At 37.4% G+C, this 15,389-nt stretch overlaps 1 protein-coding gene across 1 annotated transcript in view; it reads right to left on the bottom strand.

Moving 5' to 3' along the window:
• Positions 1–15,389, bottom strand: part of LOC136874508 (IgA FC receptor) — a 387,799-nt gene that overhangs the window by 317,853 nt on the left and 54,557 nt on the right. Inside the window, exon 2 of the mRNA XM_068227821.1 lies at positions 7,623–7,884. The gene's annotated coding sequence lies outside the window, so the exon portion shown is untranslated. The remainder of the gene's footprint in view (positions 1–7,622; positions 7,885–15,389) is intronic.

Genomic DNA, 15,389 nt, shown 5'->3' on the forward strand with positions numbered 1-15,389 from the left:
CTTTGGGATGTTGGATGATGCTAGGCATTTGTTGAATAATTCCACGAGCCACAACTTTGTTCCAGAACCGAAGTGCTTTATTTGCTCAGTGCAGATATCGTCCAAACCTGTAGCTTTACCACTTTTGCACATTGTAAACCAGTTTCTAATTCATTGAGATCAAATTGTCCGGCTAAAATACTGATAGCCTCAGATTCCCCGGTCACAATTTTTGACTCTGATTTTCTAATAGCTGATCGTGATTTGCCATTATTAAGCAACTGTGAAGCAATATGATTGGCTGTGACATTAGCATGGACTGAACATTTGGTTGGGTCACTGTTCAGTTTTTTCAGAAGTCTCCAAGCCTTTTGACTATTAACTGATTTGACTATTAACTGACAAATCTGTTTCCTCCATCAGTTTCAACCAAGTTTTCCTTTTGTTTTCTGAGATTGAAGAGAGTAAGTCATGTCTGGCTGAAATTGTCTCTTTGCTGAAAGGGTTCACTTCGAAGAGGGCAAGGTACTTCTCTAGGTAGACTTTTGCATCAGCAGTTAAACCTTGGTAGTAGTGTGTTCTGCAACCTCTGGGTATTGATAAACGTGAGGCTCTCGATACTGCATCAACAAAAGTGTCGTAAGATTCTGGTTCTGGAGGAATATCCCTTATGAAGCTGTCAAGTGTATTGCTAAAATTTTCCCAATTAGCCTTTTTGAAGTTAAACCTTCTCTGAAAAGGTACTGTAATTGGACGTGTTACAGTGGTTATTTGGCACATAATAGGGCGATGTTGAGAGTTGGGTAGGGGAGAACAGATTGATTTCGCACACTGCTGAGATACCTCACTGGTGAAAATAAGGTCTGGATTGTAACCACATTTCCATCGACCACTGTTGAAACTTGGTGGAAGCTTACTGTCGTGTATAAGGTTAAATTGGAAATTATCAGCCCACAGCAATACAGCATCCCCATTTCCATCATCATGTGCATAGCCCCAAACTGTACTATGACTGTTGACATCGCCGACTACAAATTTCATAGTTTGCTTGCAAAAGTTATCAGGGAGCACAAAGGAAAATCAATACCTGGTGGCTTATACACTGATGAGATAGTGCAATTACTAAGCTCAACTGTTATTATTTCAATGTTATTGTGATCTGTTACAGATGTTGACAAGACCTGAATGTCAGGATGAACAAATATTGCAGTTCCGAACTGACTATGTGGTCTTTCAGCCACAAGTCATAAACCAGCAATTTTGGGACATCGTTGATGGTCACTTCTGTACGTTTCTTGAATACAAAGCACATAACAGTTACTAGCTTGACAGAGTTGACTCAACAGTAACTTTTTAGATGGTGATAGAAGCTGGCGGTGAAGCTGATTCCTGCCCGTGGTGCCCCTGCTAAGGTAGTTGGAATTAAAACTCCATTATCGAACTGAACGTCAGCATACCAGAAGTACCAGATGGCAACTACTCTTCAAAGGCCTTTTTCAAGGCCGAAATTAACTATATAATGCCATAACGTAGAAGCCACTGTACTGAACTATGACATGCAGCACCTGGCCTGACATGTACTGGACCCAGGTTGGTGGGAAATATCATTGCTTGATATCACATAAAACTACATATTTGGGGTTTTTAATCATGTTACTTCCTTAAAGTAAGATCTCTCTAATATTTAATTCAGCAGAGCCACCTGAATTTCTGCTTCTTAGAAAGGGATCAATATTCAAGTACAATACTGCTGTAATTTGTACCATGCATAATTGTTTTATATACATTATTGAGGTTCTAATAGTCATCAGTGAGGTGAGCAAGAATATCATTTTTAAGAATGTATTTGGAAATAAAATAAGTCACTCACTGCTCAGACCCACATGACCTAGGTGTAATCCTGATAGGTTCCTTGAATCTTAACTCATGAATAAATTCCATATGTGCCACAGCCAGTAGCAAGTTTCATATACAGACTGCAGTGAAGTAGGTAATAGCTGAAGGTTATTTGACAGGAAAGGATTAAAAACTGTAAACTTTTCAACCACATAATTCTACAAGAATCCTTTACAATAATTAAGATATGGTGTAGCCTACATAAAACTGAATTAAACCAAATATTCTATTATTTTTCACTGGACTTCAGTGGCGGCTCGTTTGGGAGGCGCTAAGGCCCCCCCACGGGGTTCCATTAAATTCGGGAATTTTAATCTTAAATGTTAACAAGGGAAATATTTTACTCTAAGATTATTATCAAGGGCGCGAGTTGTACTGTGCTGCGGCGCAATGCGCTGCTGGCCCTACGCAGGAGGGCGCTCTCTCACAGTGGACCAAATACTCCTGAGTCTCGCTTGACTGGCCTTGAGGGAGCCAATCAGAGGCGCAGTAGAGATGTGCTGTTCTACGGAGATTCCGGCGCGTTTCTGCCACGGCCCATCGTTGCAGCCAACCTACCCGAAACATTGGTGATCTGATTTTTATTTAACAGGGGTCAGTTTATGCCATTTCTCTCCTAAAACTAGGAACTATTTTACTGAGGCACTTACCTGAGTTAAATGTGCCGGTATACATTTAAAATAGTCTTGTAATTTTTAGGATTATTAACTAACGAAACGAGTAACGACTGTAACTACTGGCTCCTCGCACTTGACTCATGGTGGCCATACTCACTGGAGAGCGCGATGTTTAACTTTGTGTTGATGAATGATCTCGTGAGGTGACTGTGACAAGGTGAAATTAGGAGAAAGGTTGTGATTTATATGTAGGCGTATTGTTATGTATGCACTTCGTACAGTACGATTACCGTCGAACATATTAAAGAACTAACGTTTTCTTCTCTTTCTATCAAGAAGAAAGTTGAACTGAAGGAGTGTTTTAGGCCGACACCAGACTTCTTGTTGAAAAAAAAACGGAGACAAAGAAAAATGAAAATAGGGCTTTCCAAAGACAAATTCGTTCTCCTGACGTTATAACAAGAACTCGCGGATATGTGGAAGTGATATCTCAGAAACATTTTACTGGTTTCCTTGCCTGCTATTTTCCCGTTCTAGGAAAGGAGATAAATGGATCAGCACAGGGGTGATATCAATAGTACCATGGACTTTGAAATGCTTGGTGAAGTCAATGTCGTATCTTGTGTAAGTGATCACTACAATGAAACTTTTCGTAAACATAACTCGATGGTGGACAAGAACAGGCAAATATTATTATTATTATTATTATTATTATTATTATTATTATTATTATTATTCATAATTATATAATATAATAATTTAATAATTATATAATAATAATAATAATAATAATAATAATAATAATAAATCTGTATGTACGTTCAGTCTTCAGCCCTAAGGCTGGTTGGATCCTCAACAGCTTTGCCATCAGCTGTCATAGATGGCCTAGGCATCACTGAAGAGGCATACTAGGGAAATGAGGAGTGAGGTAGTTTCCCGTTGCTTTCCTCACTGAGCCAGAAGTTGCTGTTACATATCAGTCTGCCAAGCCCACTGAAATGCACGCACCAACTGACCCTATGAGCAACATTTTCACACCATTCATAGCAGGGACTGGCTGCAGAAGGAATGGAATTACTAGCATCGCTCATACCTCAGTCACTTTCATATTGTCAAAGCCAAGGATAAGACAGAGACAGATCAATGAAAGTAACAAAATTGCTCTAGCCCATACCAGAAGACATAGTGCACTGTAAACACTAGGTCCTGCCAGTAAAGGCATATAATAATAATAATCATCATCATCATCATCATCATCATCATAATCAAAACAATTGCATATGCATTGCACCGTATAGTGTTCGAAGTGTGTATCTTGATAACGTGTTTTGAAGAACTTGAGATATTTGTGGAATTATGAAACTAAGGTGCGACCCCACTGCTGATATCAACGAGCCGCCACTGCTGGACTTACTACCTTGTCATCTTCAAGTATGTACTTGGTAATAAAATAAGTTACTCACTGCTCAGACCCACATGACCTAATAGTAATCCTGACAAGTTCCTTGAAACTTAACCCACACATAAATTCTTCATGTGCTGGAGACAACAGCAAGTTTCATATATAGTCTGCAGTGAAGTAATTGCAGTGTTCTAATTCTGAAATTCTTGCATTGCACCACATTAGAGCAGTACAGTACTTGAATTCTATTCACCATTTCAATCTTCACAATATAGAGTAAGGCCGAACGTTTGAAACAGTTACAAAATGTACAAAAGTTATTTGCTCGCATGGTTGGATATTCATGTATTCAGAACAATTACTTTCAATACAAAATTGTAAATCTTTTGTCAAGGTAATCTCTTGTTACAACTAGTAAAATTTATGATAAATTTCCAATTTCTTTGAAATCATTTAAGAAAAGACAAGATAGACATATGATAGCAAATCTACCACCTGGGGGACAGTTGTAAATGTAGATCACTGATTGATTGATTGATTGATTGATTGTGTATCCTATCCATTCTGCTGGTGATATTTCACTTTCTTCAATATTAATTATGTTTACTATTACTTCCTTTTGCTTTGGCTGTCAAGAAGTGCACTGCATCTACTGGTATGGGCCAGAACAAATTTCCATTCATTTACATTTGAAGTAAATGTCTTAGTCTCATCCTTGGCTTTAAAAGCATGAAAGTGACTGGGATACGAGTAATGCTGGTAATGCCATTCCCTATGGAGCCAGTTCCTGTTGTGAAGAGTGTGAAAGTGTTGCTGATAGGATTGGTTATTGATGTGTTTCAATCGGTGTGGAAGACTGATATGTAACAGCACCTTCTGGCCCAGTGATGAAAGCAACGAGAAAGTACTTCATTCCTCATTTCCCTTGTATGCCTTTCGATCACACCTATGCTATCTACAACAGCTAATGGTGTACTACTTACATGCTTTTGTTTTCACCTTGTAACCTGACTTTAAACTTCTTAAACATCAGTGAAAATGTAGCAAAATTGTTGTTAATAAATTAAATATTGTTGGACTCGCTGGAGGATTTTAGTGTCCAAATTGAGGTTTTGGAAAAATCACGTTAACTTTGAATATCGTTACCATGAAGTTTACTTCCATTCTTTCTTCTTCAGTCACGTTTCTCCTAAATTCTGTGATCTGAACTATTACCAAATAGGTTTCCCTTTTCTTTTACATTAAGAGTGATCTGTAGTGAAACACTGAGGTATAGTATATAGTGGTGATGGTGATTACTGTTTTAGGAGGAAGTACAATCATCTGCTAACATTAATCAGAGGAAAATATGTAAGAGGTTCAATTCTTCACGGAATGAAGGTATCAGCAAAACAAGGGAAGAACCACGAAAGACACAAAAGTGAAAGACTCCCTAGGCCTCGTAAGTCTAAAATCATGAATTGACGAAGGAAGGATGGATAGGAAAGTTAAACTGAAAGTGAAGAGCTTAGTGCAAGTAAGTGGTAGTGCAAGAAAGTGGAAGCAAGGACAAACTCAGCTAAGGGACCCATGATTGCCAGTTCATAATTCCGAAGTTGAGAGCCCATGAGGTTCTTCTGCAGCTTTCAACAGGCAGGAGATACCCTAGGTGTATTCTACAACCCCCTCCCCCTTCCCCCAATGGGCAGTAGAGAGATAAACATAATAAGAACAGGAGCCACGTGCCATTAGGCAGCTTGATCTGGTTAGAGGAGAAATGAAGAGGGCAAAGAAAGATCATGAGCTCTACTTTCTGCTTCATAGTTAAGGACCTCAAACTGGATATATATACAAAGTGTAATAGAATGTGATCTCTAATGGCTGCAGGATTATTTGCAATATTTTCACAAATATTGACTCTTAGATATTGGTATAAAAGTTGATATTCTAGTAATGCAGCAGAAAGTTTCATCCACACTTGAATTGACAGAGTATTGTATGTTATAACAAAGAAAACACAAAATCTCAAATCAAATATTGTGCTTTAGAACTTAAGTTACTGACAAAGGCTGTTTGGATACTGTATTCAGACTACTGATGTTTCTTCCCAGTGAGCTTTCAATTTGGGAAGTAGTGCAGCAACCATTGGGCTTCTGTCTAAGTCTGACATTACTTCCACTTACTTGTGCATTCTTCCAGCTTTCATCTTTCCAACCTTATCTCCCTTGGTCAAACTGTTCTTTGCTTCTAACCACAACAGTATTAGGTTTGTGAGGTTTAGGGAGCCAAAAGGCTGTAAACCTGGAAAGATCCATCTACTTGTGTTAATAACATGATAAGCCAAACTTATTTTATTCTTATCAATGAACATTTCCAGAATAGTATTTTATTGGCAAAGACATATCCAACTGCACATACGAATTTGGACACAATCCTATAGTGTGTCGACTTAGAACAAAGATGTAGAAGGAAAAGGAGCAAATGTTATGGGCAGAAATGTGATTTAAAGAAACTCAGGTGCAGAGAATTTGAGTAAAAGAAGCAATAACCAGTGAGGTAGTGGCAATAAATTAAGATGATATGGAGCCTGAGGAGTTATGGAATACTTTCAGTGTAGAGCTTACAAAAGTTAGTGATCAACCGTTGAAGGGAACCACTATTCAGTACAAAAGGAAGCCTTGGATGACAGAAAAGATACTCCAACTCATGGAACAAAAAAAGGAAATATAGCTGAAGTCTGCCACCTCTGGAGTCATTCAAAATAAAATTAGAAATAAAATTAGAGAAGCCAAAAAAATTGAATGAGTGAACGGTGTATGGATATAGAAGAACTCAATGATAAACATGAGCTGTTAAATGTACACAAGAAAATTAGGGAAGCAACTGGCATCGAGAGACAGCATATGACTGGAAGTATTCTGGACAAACATATAAACCTGGTCTTAGACATGGAGCAAAAACTTGAAGTTTTAGAGACATATATTCAAAAGCTCTTCAGGGATGAAAATCATCCACAACAGCTGGAATTGGGTGTCATTGAAGGCCCTGAAATAGCTATCTTTGAGGTCAGGAAAACAATCAAACTTGTCAAAGATGGAAAAGCTAAAGGGCTAGACAACATCCCTGTGGAATTTTTTAAGGTCATAGATGAGGAGTTCATCAAAACATTAACAAAGATGTATAACAAAGTGTATAATACAGGCATCATTCCTGAAGATTGACCAAGATATACATTAACTATTATCTTTTACAGAAAGTGAGTGCCAAAGAGTGCAACAACTTTGGATCAATCAGCCTTATGAGTCACACCTTGAAAGTATTTCTCAAAATTATTCACATTCAAACTGATTAAAAATGTGCGGAAAATGAAAGTGAATCTCTTCCCAAGATAGAAAGTTTGATCCCAGGTAAGATTGGTGGCATGTAAGGGGGTTCAATTGTGACAATTGGTTTCCAGCACATTAAAGAGCTTCTGTGAGACAAAATGCCAACATTCTATAATTACTCACTTAATCATCAAACAGATGTTAAATTCAATTATTTCCCTAACCCAGCACTAATTAATAACAAAAACATGTACAAATTTTGACACCTGAGCAACAGTATTTTTAATTTTTCCACACAAAAATAAAAAAAATCACTGTATTAGTAACAAGCAATCTTTCAATGGATTTTCTAATTGAGATTCATTCTCATATATGATTATTTCATTTCCTTAAAAATGATAGCATATTAAACATTTAACTCACTTCAGAGTTGAGCTTCATCCCTGTGTCTGCTACATGAGAGTGGATTTATTTTCCACTATGTCATAATATGACCCTTAGATCTAGTGTCCATGGTTGTGTTTTAGCAGCAGCCATGATATTATCAGCAATTCTCCTCAGGATGAACACCTGGCTGATATCTCCCAGAATTCTCAATAACATCATAGCTGGTTAATTATTTCCTCATTTCTGTCGTAACATATTTCTGGTAGGCAGTGAACTAAAAATTTTGAGCTGGTTTCTGCTGTAACACAAAATTACAAAATGATTATTAAAGATATGATCCATTCCTATAGGAAAAAATGTTATTATATTAACACATATGTACCAGATGTTGACTGATAGTTAAGTACTTCACCCTCAACGGTGATCAGATAAGAAAGCTAATTGGAGAAAAATATACCTAGGTATATATATGTATAGGAAACAGATGGAGAGCAGCAATGTACCATATAAGCAAGCATGGTTAGAGTACATACACATTAAAGAAATACAAAGGTCCAAAATATTAAACTGCAACCTTCACCAGGGGAGGATAGAATGAGGATGGTAGTGATCACTGGTGACAAGTAGGTGCTGTTGTGTGGTAAACAGAGGAGGGTAAATAGGCGAGATGAGAGAAAGGAAGGAAAAAGGTAGCAGTCATCTAATTTTAGCCTTTGTTGAATGGATGAACGAGTCCTTTGGTCTTGTAGTGAAGAAACACCTTTCAGAAAATAATCTGCCGCTCAAAGTCTTGCTGGTTATGGACAATGCTCCTGCTCATCCTCGAGGCCGACTTACTGGAGGAATTAAAGTTCGTTAAGGTTTAGTTCCTTCTTCCCAACACTACTCCGCTACTCCAGCCTATGAATCAGCAAGTCATTTCCAACTTCAAGAAGGTATACACTAAAGAACTATTTCAGCGATGCTTCGAAGTGACCGAAGGAACAAACCTTACCCTCCGAGAGTTTGGGAGAAATCATTTCCCCATCGTGAACTGCCTGAAAATCATCGATAAAGCCTGGGATGGAGTCACCAAGAGAACTCTCACTTCTTCTTGGGGAATGCTGTGGTCTGGCTGTGTCCTTGGATGTGACTTTGGTGAAAATGAGCTGCCGATTGTCGATGAAATTCTGTCCTTAGGGAAGAGTATGGGGCTGGAGGTGAATGACATGGACATTCACGAGCTGGTGGAAGAACATAGCCAGCAACTGACCACCAACGAACTGATGGACCTGCATCGCGAACAACCGGAGGAGATTATGGAGATCTCGTCCGGGTAAGAGGAGGATGAAAAGTCAGAGGAATCTCTCACTTCAACTGAGATTAGGAAGAAGTACAAAATGTGGGAAACGGTGCAAACTTTTGTAGGAAAACACCATCCGAATAAGGCTTGTAGTAGTACAGGCGATGAATCAGTTCAATGACAATGGAATGTCACATTTTTATGAAATCTTCAAAAAGAGGCAAAAGCAACAGTCATTGGACAGGTTCCTCGTTAAAGTTGCACGAAAAGAAAACAATTTCAGTGAGCCAACAGATAGCAGTGATTCCGTTAGTGAAATTCGTAATTCGTGCTACTCAGTAACTCTTCTCATGTCATCTCTCGTCCCCCTCACACCAACAATAAATCTATTGTAAGGTACAATACATTTTAATTTGTTTTAAGTTTTTTTTTCAGAAATGGTATGCGAATAAATAGTTTTGTGTTGTGGACGAATCATCCGCGTTTCAATTGTTTCTTATGGGAAAACTTGCTTTGATATACGAGCGCTTTGGATTACAAGCATGTTGTCAGAACGAATTATGCTCGCAATCCAAGGTTCCACTGTACTGTTTCATCCTTTCTGAATATAGTTTTCTTTCTGCTTCTGGAATCACTCTTCCTATTCTCTGCTTGTTGATTTTTGTCTGTAGTCTAGTGTGTTTATCTTTCAATATGTTGAGTTTATTTGTTTTGTATTTTAAATCTTCTATAATATGCAACTCTCTCATGTCTTATTTAAGTTCTGTGATCCATCTAATATTATTATTATTCTTCCATAATTTTTCTATTATTTTTCTACTGATTCTATTTTCTCGTGACCCTATTAGATGGCCTAAGAATGATATTCATTCCTTTTTCATTGTGCTAGTCACAGGTTCTATTTCTTTATAAACTGTCTCATTGGAAGCTAGCCTCCAGACACTGTTTACTTGATAATTTTTATTTAAACAGGTCCTCACTATTCTCCTTTCTAACTTGAGTACTCTGTCTATTGCAACTGTGTTCATTGTTTTGAATAATGTTTCACTTGTACATGTAATTTGTGGCTGGATGACTGTTTTGTAGTGATTCAATTTGGTTGCTAATTAAGAGACACTTTTTATTATATGTATTCTTGGTAACATGCTGTGCTGTAAGCAGTTTATCTATTCTATTTTGCCACACTGGTTTCTTGTTCAGGTTATATGTGATTATTTCACCTAAATATTTAAATTTTTCTACAATTTTTATTTCTTGCTCCCAGCTTAATTTTGTTTGCAAGCAGAAGCCGAATTAGCATAATATCTGTTTTTTTTTTCAAATGAAATTTTCAAACCAATATTTTGAGCTATTTCCTGTAATGATTTTATTTGTTGTTTTGTTTCCTGAATATCATTGGCCAGAAGAGCTAGATCATCAGCAAATCCTAGACAGCTCAAATGTATGTTATCCTTATGGTTCCAATTTTTATATTTTTTTAGTTGTTCTTGTACCATTCCCTCATAACGTACGCTAGTACACAGTTACAAAGAAGAGGTGACAATCCGTCTCCCTGTCTTAAACCAGTTGTTACCAAGAATGGTTCAAAAAGTTCTCCTCTGAACTTCAGTTTAGAAATTGTATTAGTTAGAGTAAGTTCAATCAATTTGATTAGCTTTGGGTGAAGTCCAAAATGTCTTAACATTTTTAATAATGATGGTCTGTGGATGGAGTCATAAGTTTTCTTGAAATCTATAAACTTATTGAAAGGGTTTTGTTTCATTTTCTGTAATATGCCATGACTAGCTTCAAAGTTATTATTTGTTCAGAGTAATTCTCCAAGGTCTGAAGCCTCCCTGATATTCACCTAACTCTTGATCAAGTTGTTCTTTAATCCGATTATATAGTATCTTACAGAAAATCTTATAAGTGCAGTCAAGGATGGAAATACCTCTATAGTTTTATGGATTAATTCTTTCACCTTTCTTAAGAATTGGAATAATTATGGCTGTTATCCATTGTTCTGGAAATTTTTCTGATATCCAAATCTTCTGCAATATCATATGGAAGGATGTCAGAGTTGCACTGCCGGCATATTTCCACATGTATGCCTGGTCTTCTCCACACACTTTGTAGTTCATTTCTTTAAGCACTGTTTCTTTTGCTGTAGGCGGGTTTATAATTCCTGGTTTAGTTTTTATCAGGGAATGTATATCAATTAATATGAGCTTTTCAGGTTCATCACAGTTCTAGAGCTTGTTAAATGCTTCCACCATGATTTCTGCATTTTCCTTATTGTTATGTGCTATTTTTCCATCTTTATTTTTCAACAATAATTTGGGGGGGGGGGTTGTGTTTTTGCAATTGTTTACCAAAGGCTTTGTAATAATCTCTAGAATTAGTTTCGTAATAATTTTCCTCAATAGTGTTTATTAAATCATTGTTATATTTTTCTCTTAATTCTTCTAATAGTTGGGTGAATTATTTTCTGACATTCTTGAGGTTCATGGAATTTTCTTCTGTTTTGTAGGTTTGAAATTTCAACCAAGCTTGATGTCTTTCTTCATGCATTCTATCATAATCAGAGGTCCACCAGGCATGTCTTTTCCTTGGATTTAATGGACCTAGATCTGCATTCTGTTTAAGAATTGGTATTAGGTCATATAATTGTCTGTTAGTCTTGTAGTTCCTGTTCTTTGCTTATACTGGGCATTCTGGATTAAGTGATGAGGGTCGTATGTCCTTTTCTCTTCAACTCTATTTTGTCTTTTTCTTCTTGATTTTAATTAAGTAATGATCTGAACCAGTATCCATTCCCCTTAGAACTTTGACACTGTGCATTTCCTTGTGAAAGAATTTGTCCATACATAAGTGGTCTAGCTGCTATTCTCCTTTTGTCCAATCAGGATGTTTCCAAGTTTTAAGTTTGTGTGGTTTTCTTTTAAAATATGTATATTTGGAGATTAGTTCATGTGTTCTGCAAATTTCTATGAGTCTTTGGCCATTTCTGTTAGTATATTTATGAGGAACCCACTTTCGTACTATATCTCGATACTTCTTTTCCTTACCCAGTTGAGCATTGAAGTACCCAGTAAGGATCTTGATGTTATTCATATTTATTTTATTTATTGTCTGATTAAGGGGATCCCATAAATTATTGATTTCTTGCAGAGTTTTGTTAGGAAATTTTTTTCATTAGTAGGGGCATGAGATTTTATGATAGTGTAAAGTTTGTTTGTGATTTGTAAAGTTAGAATTGCAATTCTCAGCGAGATGGCTTTAAAATCAATTACGGAATCAATTATTTTCAAATTTACTATAAATCGTGTACCAAACTGGGGGCAATGTTTCATGACCTTTTGGCCTGGCTTCCCATTGCGATTCAAATGGATTTTCTGTTAAATTTCTCATTTCTTGGTGCCCTACCACAAGAATATTTTGCCTATCTAATTCGCCTGTGAAGTTCTTGAGCAATGTAGTTAATATGCTTATGTTTGATTCTACACTACCGGTCAAAAGTTTTCGATCACCTATCACAACTATGGATTTGTGGTTAAAACAGAGATGTAGTTTTAAATAATCTTTCATAGCCCTGTTCTGATAATAAAACAAGCATAAACATGTAAAGACGGAACAACTCTGTTGTGTATTTGACCGGTTCTCCGCATGGAAGGTCGCTGATGAGTAACCACAACAACACTGACGTGTCTTTCCCCAAGACGTGTCCACTCGAATAGGCCTCATTCCTTCAGCTGTCTGTGAAGCAAGCAGTTCACATTAGTTTTCAGTACACTGTGTGCAGCTAGGAGTGTGTCTGTGTATCTGATCAGGTGCATACCATATTACCTCCAAATTGGACGGAAGCAGGAGATTGGAATTGAAAAACGTGCTGTAATTGTAGCTCTGCATCACAAAGGGTATTCTAGTAGGACAATAGCAACAAAAGTTGGCATAGCCCAATCTACAGTGGTATATACATTGCAGCGGTTCAAGCAAACCGGTGCCAATGCAAGTGTTTTGCGATCTGGAAGAGCCCGTGTAACATCATACAGGGAAAATCAGTTCATATGTGTACATAGTAAACGTCAGAGGACTCGTTCGGCACCTGAAATTCGTGAGGAAGTCAATAATATGCGAGCTGCTCCAATCTCTGTCTCAACAGTGCAATGCAGTCTTCATGAACGAGGTTTAAAGGGGTGCACAGCGGCCAAAAAACCTTTATTACGGGCACAAAATAAGGTGAAAAGAATGCAATGGGCAAAGCAACATAAAAACTGGAGCGTGCAGCAATGGTCCAAGGTTTTATTCACGGATGAATCGAAGTTTGAAGTATTTGGGAGCCATCATCGAATGTTTGTTCGTCGACTTCGTGGAGAAAGTATGAAGAGTCAGTGTGTGACACCTACGGTGAAGCATGGTGGAGGGTCGGTTATGGTGTGGGGATGTTTTGCGGGTGATAAAGTCGGTGATCTCGTGCGAATTAATGGAACATTAAAGAAGGAAGTATATCACAGGATACTGATCAACAATGCAGTTCCATCTGGCAAGAGGCTTATTGGTCGTGGGTTTGTTCTGCAGCAGGACAATGACCCCAAATTTCTTCTAAATTGTGTAGAGGGTATGTCAATAGAAAAGAGAAATGTGGGGAACTGAAAAATATGATTTGGCCAAGTCAGTCACTAGACTTAAATCCCATTGAACTGTTATGGGATGAAATTGACAGGGAGGTCCGAAAACTGAGGTCAACACTTGTTGAAGAGCTATGGAATAATTTACAGACTGCTGTTGGACTGCAATATCTACACAAACACTAAAAAATCTTATTTCCAGAATGCCAAGAGTTTGTGCAGTTGTTTGGAGGGCAAAGCGTGGATAGTTTGAAGAGACTAAAATATAAACCATGTTGTATTCTACTTAATGATAGAGAGAAAAATATATATTTTGTTGGTCTATTTAGTTTTTACGATGTGTTTGTACATTGAAATAAAGTATCTAGTTTTGTGCATAGGTGATCGAAAACTTTTGACCGGTAGTGTATCTTTGTATCTTTGGTTAGGCCTATATGTATGTATGAATGCTCATATTCATTCTTGTCTTTTAGGCGACTACCCACCGAATCTGATATAGTCTTCTCCATCCTTAAGGGGTTGGACGGTGGAATTCTTTCACTAAAAAACTTTTCCATATCTATCAAAGGTTATCATCCTTAAGTGGAGCCAGCTCCGATTTACAACTACGGTTGTTAGCCGCAGAGGATATTTATTCAGCTGCCACTAACATGTGAAACAGACGCTGTTGGGGTACTGCCACTAACATGTGGAACCGTCGTGCCCTTTATTGCCTCAAGATGTTTATTTTCTGGCTGTAATTTTACGGCATTAAACCAACCCTCCTCTATTTTCCGGGCTTGGGACCGGCAACAGCAACTACTGAGCTACTCAGTCCACCCAGCAGATACTGCAGGCAGTAATAAAGTCATATACGAAATAAAAATACACTTTTCTTCAACAGCATATCATTACAAATATTCAGTTATATATGCACATAATGTAACAAGTATTTACTAACAGCTTTTGAGCCTGCATTAGTACTGTAATTATAAATGATGGTGGGGCGAAGATGATGATGATGATGTAGATAATAAGGAGGTGTATGGTATTAATAGAAACTAGGATGTGAACTAAAACTATGAACTTAACAATAAGAGTCATCAAAGTGGGATTTTAATTTAGAATAGAAAACAATTAAGTTATTTGTTTAGACTGTTTTACTATGGATGAGTATATAGTTGCAAATATATCTAGACTGTACTCACTGCTATATTTTTTAAATACTGTCACTGAGTTTGAACAATGGTGAATTACTATGTTGTTGGGTTCTTGATTTTGAGCAGTTGAAGGTGATATGATTATTTTTTTTTTTAACAATCTGCTTTACATCACATCAACATAGGTAGGTCTTGAATAGGAAAGGGCTAGGACTGGGAAGGAAGCGACCGTGGCCTTAATTAACCCATGAACGCCTAGTGTTGCAAATGTGCAACGGCGTGCCGGTGCTCTTTTCTTTCAATGTATGAAGTTGTTTTCCAGTAAAAGAATGAAGATTGCACACTTATTCGGTATAGGGAAATGAAGTTGTTTTCCAGTAAAAGAATGAAGATTGCACGCTTATTCGGTATAGGGAAGTGTTGTGCTTTGTTACGAGTCGGTTAATCAATAGTCACCGCTTGATTGTTGACGAGGTGTATGTTTGAAGTTCGCCGTGTGTTCCAGCTATCACAATGGCATACCGTAAGAGGTAAGATTTGCCATATAATTTTATGATTTAGAAATAATTAACCTCTTTTAGGAAATCCAGGAAGTAAATTCATCGGAGTTTGAATGTAGCACGATTCCTTTTACAATTAATAACTCGTGGGCGAGTGAGATCCACATATTCCCGGTGTTGCATATTCGCAAGGCTAGACGGATCCGTTGTCAAATCACGTCCTCACGTACCAATTTGCTATTTGTTACCTCTACTACAGTGGTAACACCAAACAA

This window comes from Anabrus simplex, chromosome 5 (genome assembly GCF_040414725.1).
Source record: "Anabrus simplex isolate iqAnaSimp1 chromosome 5, ASM4041472v1, whole genome shotgun sequence".
Classification (NCBI taxonomy): domain Eukaryota; kingdom Metazoa; phylum Arthropoda; class Insecta; order Orthoptera; family Tettigoniidae; genus Anabrus; species Anabrus simplex.